The 8,181-nt window shown below is 45.5% G+C and overlaps 1 pseudogene; it reads left to right on the forward strand.

Moving 5' to 3' along the window:
- The first annotated feature begins 4,118 nt into the window (after positions 1–4,118).
- LOC127203761 (cytochrome c oxidase subunit 7B, mitochondrial-like) lies at positions 4,119–4,482 on the forward strand (annotated as a pseudogene).
- Positions 4,483–8,181: the final 3,699 nt, after the last annotated feature.

The following is an 8,181-nucleotide window of genomic DNA, read 5'->3' on the forward strand; positions in this document are numbered from 1 at the left end:
TGTCGAAATATTTGTTTTGTGGTCTTCCTTGAAGTTTTGTTGTACTTTACTGAAGCTGTTCTGTCCTTGATTCCATCCAGAACAATATTGTTTTTAAAAACAGGCATTTAGCACTTGGGAGGCAGAGGCAGGTGGATCGCTGTGAGTTCAAGGCCAGCCTGGTCTACAAAGTGAGTCCAGGACAGCCAAGGCTACACAGAAAAACCCTGTCTTGAAAAACAAACCAACCAACCAACCAACCAACCAACCAACTAACCAAACAAAAACCAAAAACAGAACCCAGGCATTTAGTATTTTAATTGCTCTGTGGATGAGTTTCCCTGCTGCTGACAGGGAACAGCCATGCTGAATTTTGATATCCGGGACTGCAGGAGGCCCCGCAGGCATTTCCCGCAGGCAGAGGTTACCTTGCTTAGTCCTTGCCGATCTACAGTGCCGTTGTCATACTTTCTGCATACTCCAGAAGGCTGGGGCCTTCTTTTTATATCATTTATAATAGAAACATTGCTTCTAGGGACGCCTTGCTGAGCTTTATCACTGGGCTCCTCTTTTTGTTTTTGTTGGGGTGATGGGGATGAGGCTGAAGCCTTGGGCTTGGTAAGTGAGCCCCCTGCCTCTCACTGAGCTGTATTCTGAGTGCTCAGCATGCCTTCCGCCTTTTGCAACTTTAATTTTTTAGGGGTTAGTTTGCTGCTGGCAGTGCCTCGGATCCTTGCTGAGAGGGCACACTTGTCAGAAGTGTTTTGATAGGGAGATAGGCAAGGAACCCTTCTCTCCTTGTTTCCTGTCTTTTGCATTGTGTGTGTATGGTGTCTTTGTGTGAATGTGTGTCTGTGTGCGTGTGATGTATATGTGAGTGTGTCTGTGTGTCTGTGTGTATGGTATATGTGTGTGTGTGTGAGTGTGTGTGTGTGTGTGTATCTGTGCATGTCTCTGTGTGTGTGTGTGTGCGTGTGTGTGTGTGTGCGTGTGTGTCTGTGTGTGTGTGCGTGTGTGTGTGTGTGTGTGTGTGTGTGTGTGTGTGTTTAGGTGAATTCATCTGCGCATGCATGTGGTGGAGGCCAGACACGGACCTGGGTGTCTTTCTCCACTTTAATTTTTTTTTGAAGATTTATTTTTATTTGTATGTGCATGCATGCTTTCCCTGCTCGTATGCATATGCTTCCAGGGGTCAGAAGATCCCTGAGACTGGAGCGATAGCTGGGTATGAACCAGCATGTGGGGCTGGGAGTCAAATCCGGGTCCTCTGCAAATTAATAAGTGCTTTTCACCACGGATCCATCTCTCCACCTCCTCCATCTTATTTTTTGAGATAGGGGTTTTCACTGAACCCAGAGATCACTGTTTCAGTCAAATTGTCTGACCAGCGGGTCCCTCGGATCTGCCCGTCTCTACCTCCCCTCCCTTTGTGTTAGCGATCTGACCTCAGGTGCAGATGCTTGCATGGCAGATGCGGTACAGGCTAAGTTGTCTCTCTCTGAATTAAATGTTTGGCCCATAAAGAAATGCTAACTGGCAGAAGAAAAGTCAGTAGCTTAGGGAGGAAATTCCCTTTAGGTATACATTTGAAACTCTTGGGAGAGCAAAGAGAAAAAGGCTTAAAAATAAGGAAAGAGACAATGATGACAGTGCTTGAAAATTTTGGGAGAGCAAAGAAAAGGTTTGGATATAGGGAGCTTCCTTCCATTTTACCCAATTGTTGGCAATAATTAAAACAGTTTAGTCTTGGATCTGTCCAAGTTTGGATGCAGAGGCGTGTAAGCTTAGAAGCCCTTAATGTGGGTGTAGGGATTTGAAATTCTCAGAAGGCATCCCAGAGGAGTTTGGACAAGTGGCAGATGGACTGTTTTTCACGGGGCGGTGGAGCCAGTAATTCATTAGGGCATCCCCAGAAATGGGTTGTGACTCAAAAGACAAGTGCACAGACTGTTACAGCAACTCATCAGTGCTGGACAGTGACCAAAAGAGCCCAGCTCAGTGGATGAGCTGTCCCGGGGACACAGCCCACCTAGTACTAGGATTTTGTGATGGCAGCAGTGAAAGAACTGTGGTGGCAGCGGTTTCACCAAATGAAAAAAGTCGTAGTTGTAGGTTAGCAAGAAGAAAAAGCCACAGTCATGTAGACCGGCATTGTCAGCTGGTGTTGGGTGCAGAAAGGTGGCAATTGGGTAGTTAGGGAGAGGGGAGTCCCAAAGCCAGTGAAGAGGGGGAGGAACCCCACCCTCAGAGACAGGTGAGGAGCTTAGGCTGTTGATTGGCAGCACTTATCTGGACTCCATTTGATTTGAGAGATGGATTTCTGTAGCTTACAAGAATCCTGTTAAATTTATAAAGGGAGATACACTTAGCATCATCACTGTTTGAGTCTGTAGCGAAATGCATATTGTTAGACATGCACACACTGCAGGAAACAGCAGTAGACATATAGCATAGTAAAGGCTAGGGGGAAAAACTTTGTGTTAAAAGCACAAATACTCTTTGAGGTGTGCTTAGGGAAGGCGGAAGCCTGTGAGACGGTAACATGGCAGGACAGAAGCCTTCCATGATGCAGGATGGCAAAGCTGTACTTCAGCGTCACTGCACACCATGAAAGGGAGGCTTCTTCCCTCTGGCTAGAAGACTGGATACTTTCAGTACAATTAGAGACATAAAAGACAAACAAAAGGAAATTTAAAATCCTATGATTTTAAATGCTTTCCATAGTTATATTAATAAACTAGAGCTCCATTGATCAGTGTCAATACTTGGAACAGTTACTACAGCAACAGCACAGCAACAGCATGAAATAAAGCATCCTTAGACATGTCGGCCGTCATAACTTGCATTTACCAACTTAAAGCACATTGTTAGACCTTCTAACGTTCTAAACTTGCATGTATCAATCTTAAAACACCTTGGACCCAACATTTGTAAAACACCTTGTTAGACCTTCTAACATTTATAAAATGTCTTTTTGGAAGCTTTAAGATATAGGTGAAATTGCTATAAGCAGCCACTGTCCTTTAGCTAAATGAATAGTAAATCTGGTAGCAAGGTAGACTGTGTCTAGACCTGACAGTTAAAGTTTGGTCTCCTGCATATGAAGAGGGCTGGGAAGGTTCCTGAAGCCTCCCATGGCAGGGGCTGGCCGTGCGACTGCATAGCTCGAGTAGCAGGTTAACGCAGCCCTGTAGCGTTGCCCTGGGCTTGCTGAGGCTGCTGAGTCTAAGAGCCATTTGTACTCCACCAGGTCAAGGAGCTTGTAGGCTGGAGTTGTCGACAGCCTTTGCGCTGGTTGAACCTCCAGTGACTAGGCAGAGGACAAGCCTGTACAGTGTGAGCAGTGCCATCCATAGGACAGTTTGCCAGCAGGCAAGGCTGTGGACCTGGTGTCCCACTCTGGCTGTAGCAACTGAGACCAATGCCTCCTTTTTGGGCTGCATCTGAAACAGGTCCCTGGCAGAGCTGACTCAGGCTGGACCCCAGAGGGAGGGGGCTGTGCAGACCTCTATTTTCTTCCCTCAGGGGTAGTGGCTAAGGCCTGGAGTATAGTTTTGTTGTAACTGAGCCTGTCGGGAAGGCTCTTCTCAGGTTTTAAAGATTTTACCAGTTCCTAAATGGGGGTTCAGGACACATCCTCAGCCTTTTATTTAAGATGGCAGTGAGACTGTAGTTTTGGGTATCTTAAGAATATTTAGATAGGGGCTGGAGAGATGGCTCAGCAGCTAAGAGCACTATCTGTTCTTCCAAAGGTCCTGAGTTCAATTCCCAGCAACCACATGGTGGCTCACAACATCTACAATGTGATCTGATGCACTCTTCTGGCCTGCAGGGGTACAAGCAAGCTGAGTACTGTATACATAATAAATAAATAAATAAGATAGACTTATTTTTAAAAAAAGAATATTTAGATAGACAAACTTTGTTTATAGTTTATCTTAATCCTTAAAGACTAAGACTTTACATTTTATTCCTGTTAAGTTGGAGACTTAAAAACATAAACATAGTCCATAAAAAGAGAACAGAACAGTTTTTTATGATCAATAATATCACATTTAGAATTAAAGGTTAGGCAAGGGTAGCTGGGGCTAATCTGCACCGACGAAGCAGCTGCAGTCACCGCAGCCCCATCCTCTCCACGATGCTGCCCTTAGCCAAAAACGCGCTAAGCCGGCTCCAAGTTCGAAGCATCCAGCAAGTGGTGGCAAGGCAGCGCCACCAGAAGGGACGCCTGATTTCCATGACAAACATGGAAATGCTGTGTTGGCAGGGGAGCCATCTTCTGTATTTCTACATGGGCACACACAGTTACACAAATTGGAATAGAATGGAGCCTGTCCCCTGTTGGCAGAGTCACCCCAAAGGAGTGGAGAGATCAGTAGTCATGCCAGCTGCTACAATAACCAAGGGAATGTTTCCAAACCAACTTATAACTGATGCTAGGTTAAAGAATCGTGTATTCATTAAAATATGCCATACTGAAGAAAAAATAAAGTACCTTTGAAACCATCAAAAAAAAAAAAAAAGAATTATAGGTTAAACATGTTTTAAGGCAGTGATTTAAAATTTAACATTGTAAACAAATGAATGTTAATACAGTAGAACATTATAGAATAATTAAAAACCGTATCAAACCCATTAGCCAGAAAGCCTGTAGCTGAACCCAGGTTAGTTGATGGTGACAGGAGGAACCAGCGTTTATTTACTTGTCTAGGAATCAGTAAAGACATAGAGACAAAAACATTTTGGATCAGGACAAAAACATAGCCTTAAAATCGTGAAATCCTAAATTAGGTAACCATTGTAAAACACAGAAGCTGTATTTGGGGTTTAGAACAGAGTGGTCTAGCATATCTGCAATATCCAGAGAACAAAGAGGGCAGATAGTCACATGGCTGCCCTTAACAAAGATGGTGGCTAGTCATGTGGCTGCCCTTAACAAAGATGGTGGCTAGTCATGTGGCTGCCCTTAACAAAGATGGTGGCTAGTCATGTGGCTGCCCTTAACAAAGATGGTGGCTAGTCATGTGGCTGCCCTTAACAAAGATGGTGGGCTAGTCATGTGGCTGCCCTTAACAAAGATGGTGGCTAGTCATGTGGCTGCCCTTAACAAAGATGGTGGCTAGTCATGTGGCTGCCCTTAACAAAGATGGTGGCTAGTCATGTGGCTGCCCTTAACAAAGATGGTGGCTAGTCATGTGGCTGACCTTAAAGATGGTGCAGAAGGCAAACGCATCCCGAACCAACGTGGTGACTGTAATGTCATATTAGGCTGTAGTGACTCAGGCTGGGCAGTGTAGCCAGGGAAGTAGGGGGGAGGAGGCAGTGGCAGCTGTAGGGTGTTTTGCTGACCACGTCCAGTCCCCTCTGTGTAGCCCTCACAACAGGACTAATTCAAACAGAGATGCGCCTGGGGTGTGTGTGTGGCGGGGGGGGGGGGGGGGGGGGGGGATGGAGTGGGGATAGTGGTGGGGAGGGTTCCTCCTCGCCAGCTAGCGGAAAGGGACCCATTCAAAGCCACTGTAATCAGAGGGACTTAAACTTAGTCACACTCAGCGGTGGCATCATTTACCAATAACAGGAAGTCTGGCAGTCTGCTGGTCCACACCTGGGTTCACCATGAGCAGAGAGCTATTGTGGGGGAGGGGCCCAACCACACGGTGGAGCAAATAACCTGTGCCCTGTGTTGGGTCCCGGGAGAGAGAGAGGAGCAGCGGAAAGTTACCTCAGCTTAGAACCCCGGATTTAGTGGCAGTCTTTGAAAGTTGCCGGTCAGGAAGGCTTCCTCCTCACAGGCGGCCCCAGGCCAGTGTGGGAAATGAGAGAGCAAGACAGTCTTTAGAGAAAGGAGTTTGTTGGAGGCAGCAAAGGGAGATGGGGTTTTACTGTGAAGACAACGGAACGGTCCTCTGGGCTTCGTTTCAGAGCTTCACAGCACCAATTTAATTATTAATATATGATATAAGGCAATAAAACTAATATATAAGGTATTTGGCACCAATTTTATAATGAAAATGATAAGATAATAAGGTACTAGATGCCACATATTAGATTATATGAGGTCTATTAAATGAGCCTGGAGAGAGAAGGAAAGGGGAGGGGTACCCCAAAGAAAGGGAGAGCCAGAGCCAGACCAAGAGAGTAAAAGTAAGAGAGAGAGTAGAGTAAATGAGAGGAAGAGTAAGGTAAGAATGAGGAGGGATGAGGGAGGGCTGGTGCCCTTTTATACACTGGGCAGGGCCACACCCCCATGGCAGGTAGGCAATGGCACCACAGGTAGGCAGACTGGAGCAGAGGCCTAACACCTTCTCAAAGAGACTCATCTTCCAGCCTTGCCTAGTGAAGTCTGACTTTGAGAAGCTTCTTTGTTTTAAAGAGCCACCCCCCCCCCCCTACTTAAAGAAACTGCCTCTCTGGGGTTTGCGGGTATCAGTTTCTGTTTTTCTTCAGCCAGCTGGAGGCCTTGCTGCTCTGCAGGGGGTCCGACTACGACTAAACAGGTCTGTGAGCTCCTGTCTTAGAAACTGAAATTCCTCTCTTCAGCAGAAGAAATTGTTCTGTAGTCCTATTTTCTACATAAATTCTTGCTAGATTACTGTAAATTCTGCCCCACTTTGGGCCCCATTTGTTGAAGTTATTTTTATTAAATAGTGTTTGTTTCTCTTAGCTTTTCTTCTTCTTCTCCTCCTCCTCCTCCTTCTTCGACAGTGTTTCTCTGTGTATCCTTTCTCTTAGCTTTCTTAACCTGGATATCACACAGATACTTGAGACTAATATAATACAAGGTTTCACAATATAATCTTGAGCAGTTTGTGTCTGTTCTTTTTTTTTTTTTAATAATTTTTTTATTTTACATGCATTAGTATTTTTGCCTGCAAGTATGTCTCTGGGTATCAGATCTTTCAGTTGCAGACTGTTGTGAGCTGCCATGTGGGTGCTGGGAATTGAACCCAGGTCTTCTGGAAAAGCAGTCAGTGCTCTTAACCTCTGAGCCATCTCTCTAGCCCTTTGTGTCTGTTCTTAACCCTCTATGCTATCCTGTCTCACTCCCAGCAAACATCCCAGTGATACTTTGTAGCTTTCCTGGCTCCAGCTCCTTCCTCCTGGTCCTCCTTGGGCCCCTCCTGTAGCTCAATACTCTGCTTAAGTCCAGCCCTATTCTCTGCCCTGCTCATCAATTGGCTGTAAGCTGCTTTATTGACATATCAGGGGGACAATAGGAGAGCGGAGTTTACACAACATTTAGACAAGAAATCAGAATTTAAACTACACAGTAACCTTATGCCTACAGGAACTTACTCTGTAGACCAGGCTGTAGACCAGGCTGGCCTTGAACTCAGAGATTTTCCTGCCTGTCTCCCAGGTGCTGAGATTAAAGACATGTGCCACCACCACTGTCTGGCAATTTTATGTTTTTGTATCAATTAAAAATAAATTTAATTTAAAAGAGTCCATAAGTTTGATAGAGAGCTGGGCTGGGGGACATTATAGAGAGAGAGCTTGGAGAGAAGAGATTTAATTATATTTTAATTTTGAAATACTGCAAAAATTTACTTAAAATATTTAATAAAGAAAGATAAGAGTAAGCAATCAAAATTTCTGAGACTTTGACTTTGTATCTCCTGAGCTATGATGAGGATAAATCCAGTTGTTAGGACCGGGCCATACCTCAGTGGTAGTACTAGCCTATCACGCGGGAGGCCTTGCAGCCCAACTCCACCACTGTGAGTGCACACATGCAGTCGTGTATATGCAGACTCCGTGCTTTCTAAGTCTGCGGGCTGTTCTGTTTCTTTGTTTTTGGTTTTTGAGACAGTCCTTTGCCATGTAGCTCTGGCTGGTTTGGTTTTCACTGTGCAGATGAGGACGGCCTGGTGCTTGTGGTAAAGCCTTTTGCACCAGCCTCTCAAATACTGGGGTCACAAATGCACACCGCTGCATCCAGCTGTGCTGGGGTCACAGATGCACACCACTGCATCCAGCTGTGCAGCATGTTAGCATGGCAACAGGACAGACCAGGGGCCTCCTGTCTCATGTCATGGTCCTTTTTTTTTTTTTTTTTTGGCTCCTTTGCCCCCAGTTTTACAGATCAGGACCCTGTAAGAGCTCAGAGCCAGGCTGTCATGAAGAGTCCTCGGCTGGTCTCTCCGCCCCAAGGCTAGAATGGCACTCAGCTACTGCCTTATGCCCACGATTGCATTA

The sequence above is a fragment of the Acomys russatus genome, chromosome 19 (assembly GCF_903995435.1).
Source record: "Acomys russatus chromosome 19, mAcoRus1.1, whole genome shotgun sequence".
NCBI classification, from domain to species: Eukaryota; Metazoa; Chordata; class Mammalia; order Rodentia; family Muridae; genus Acomys; species Acomys russatus.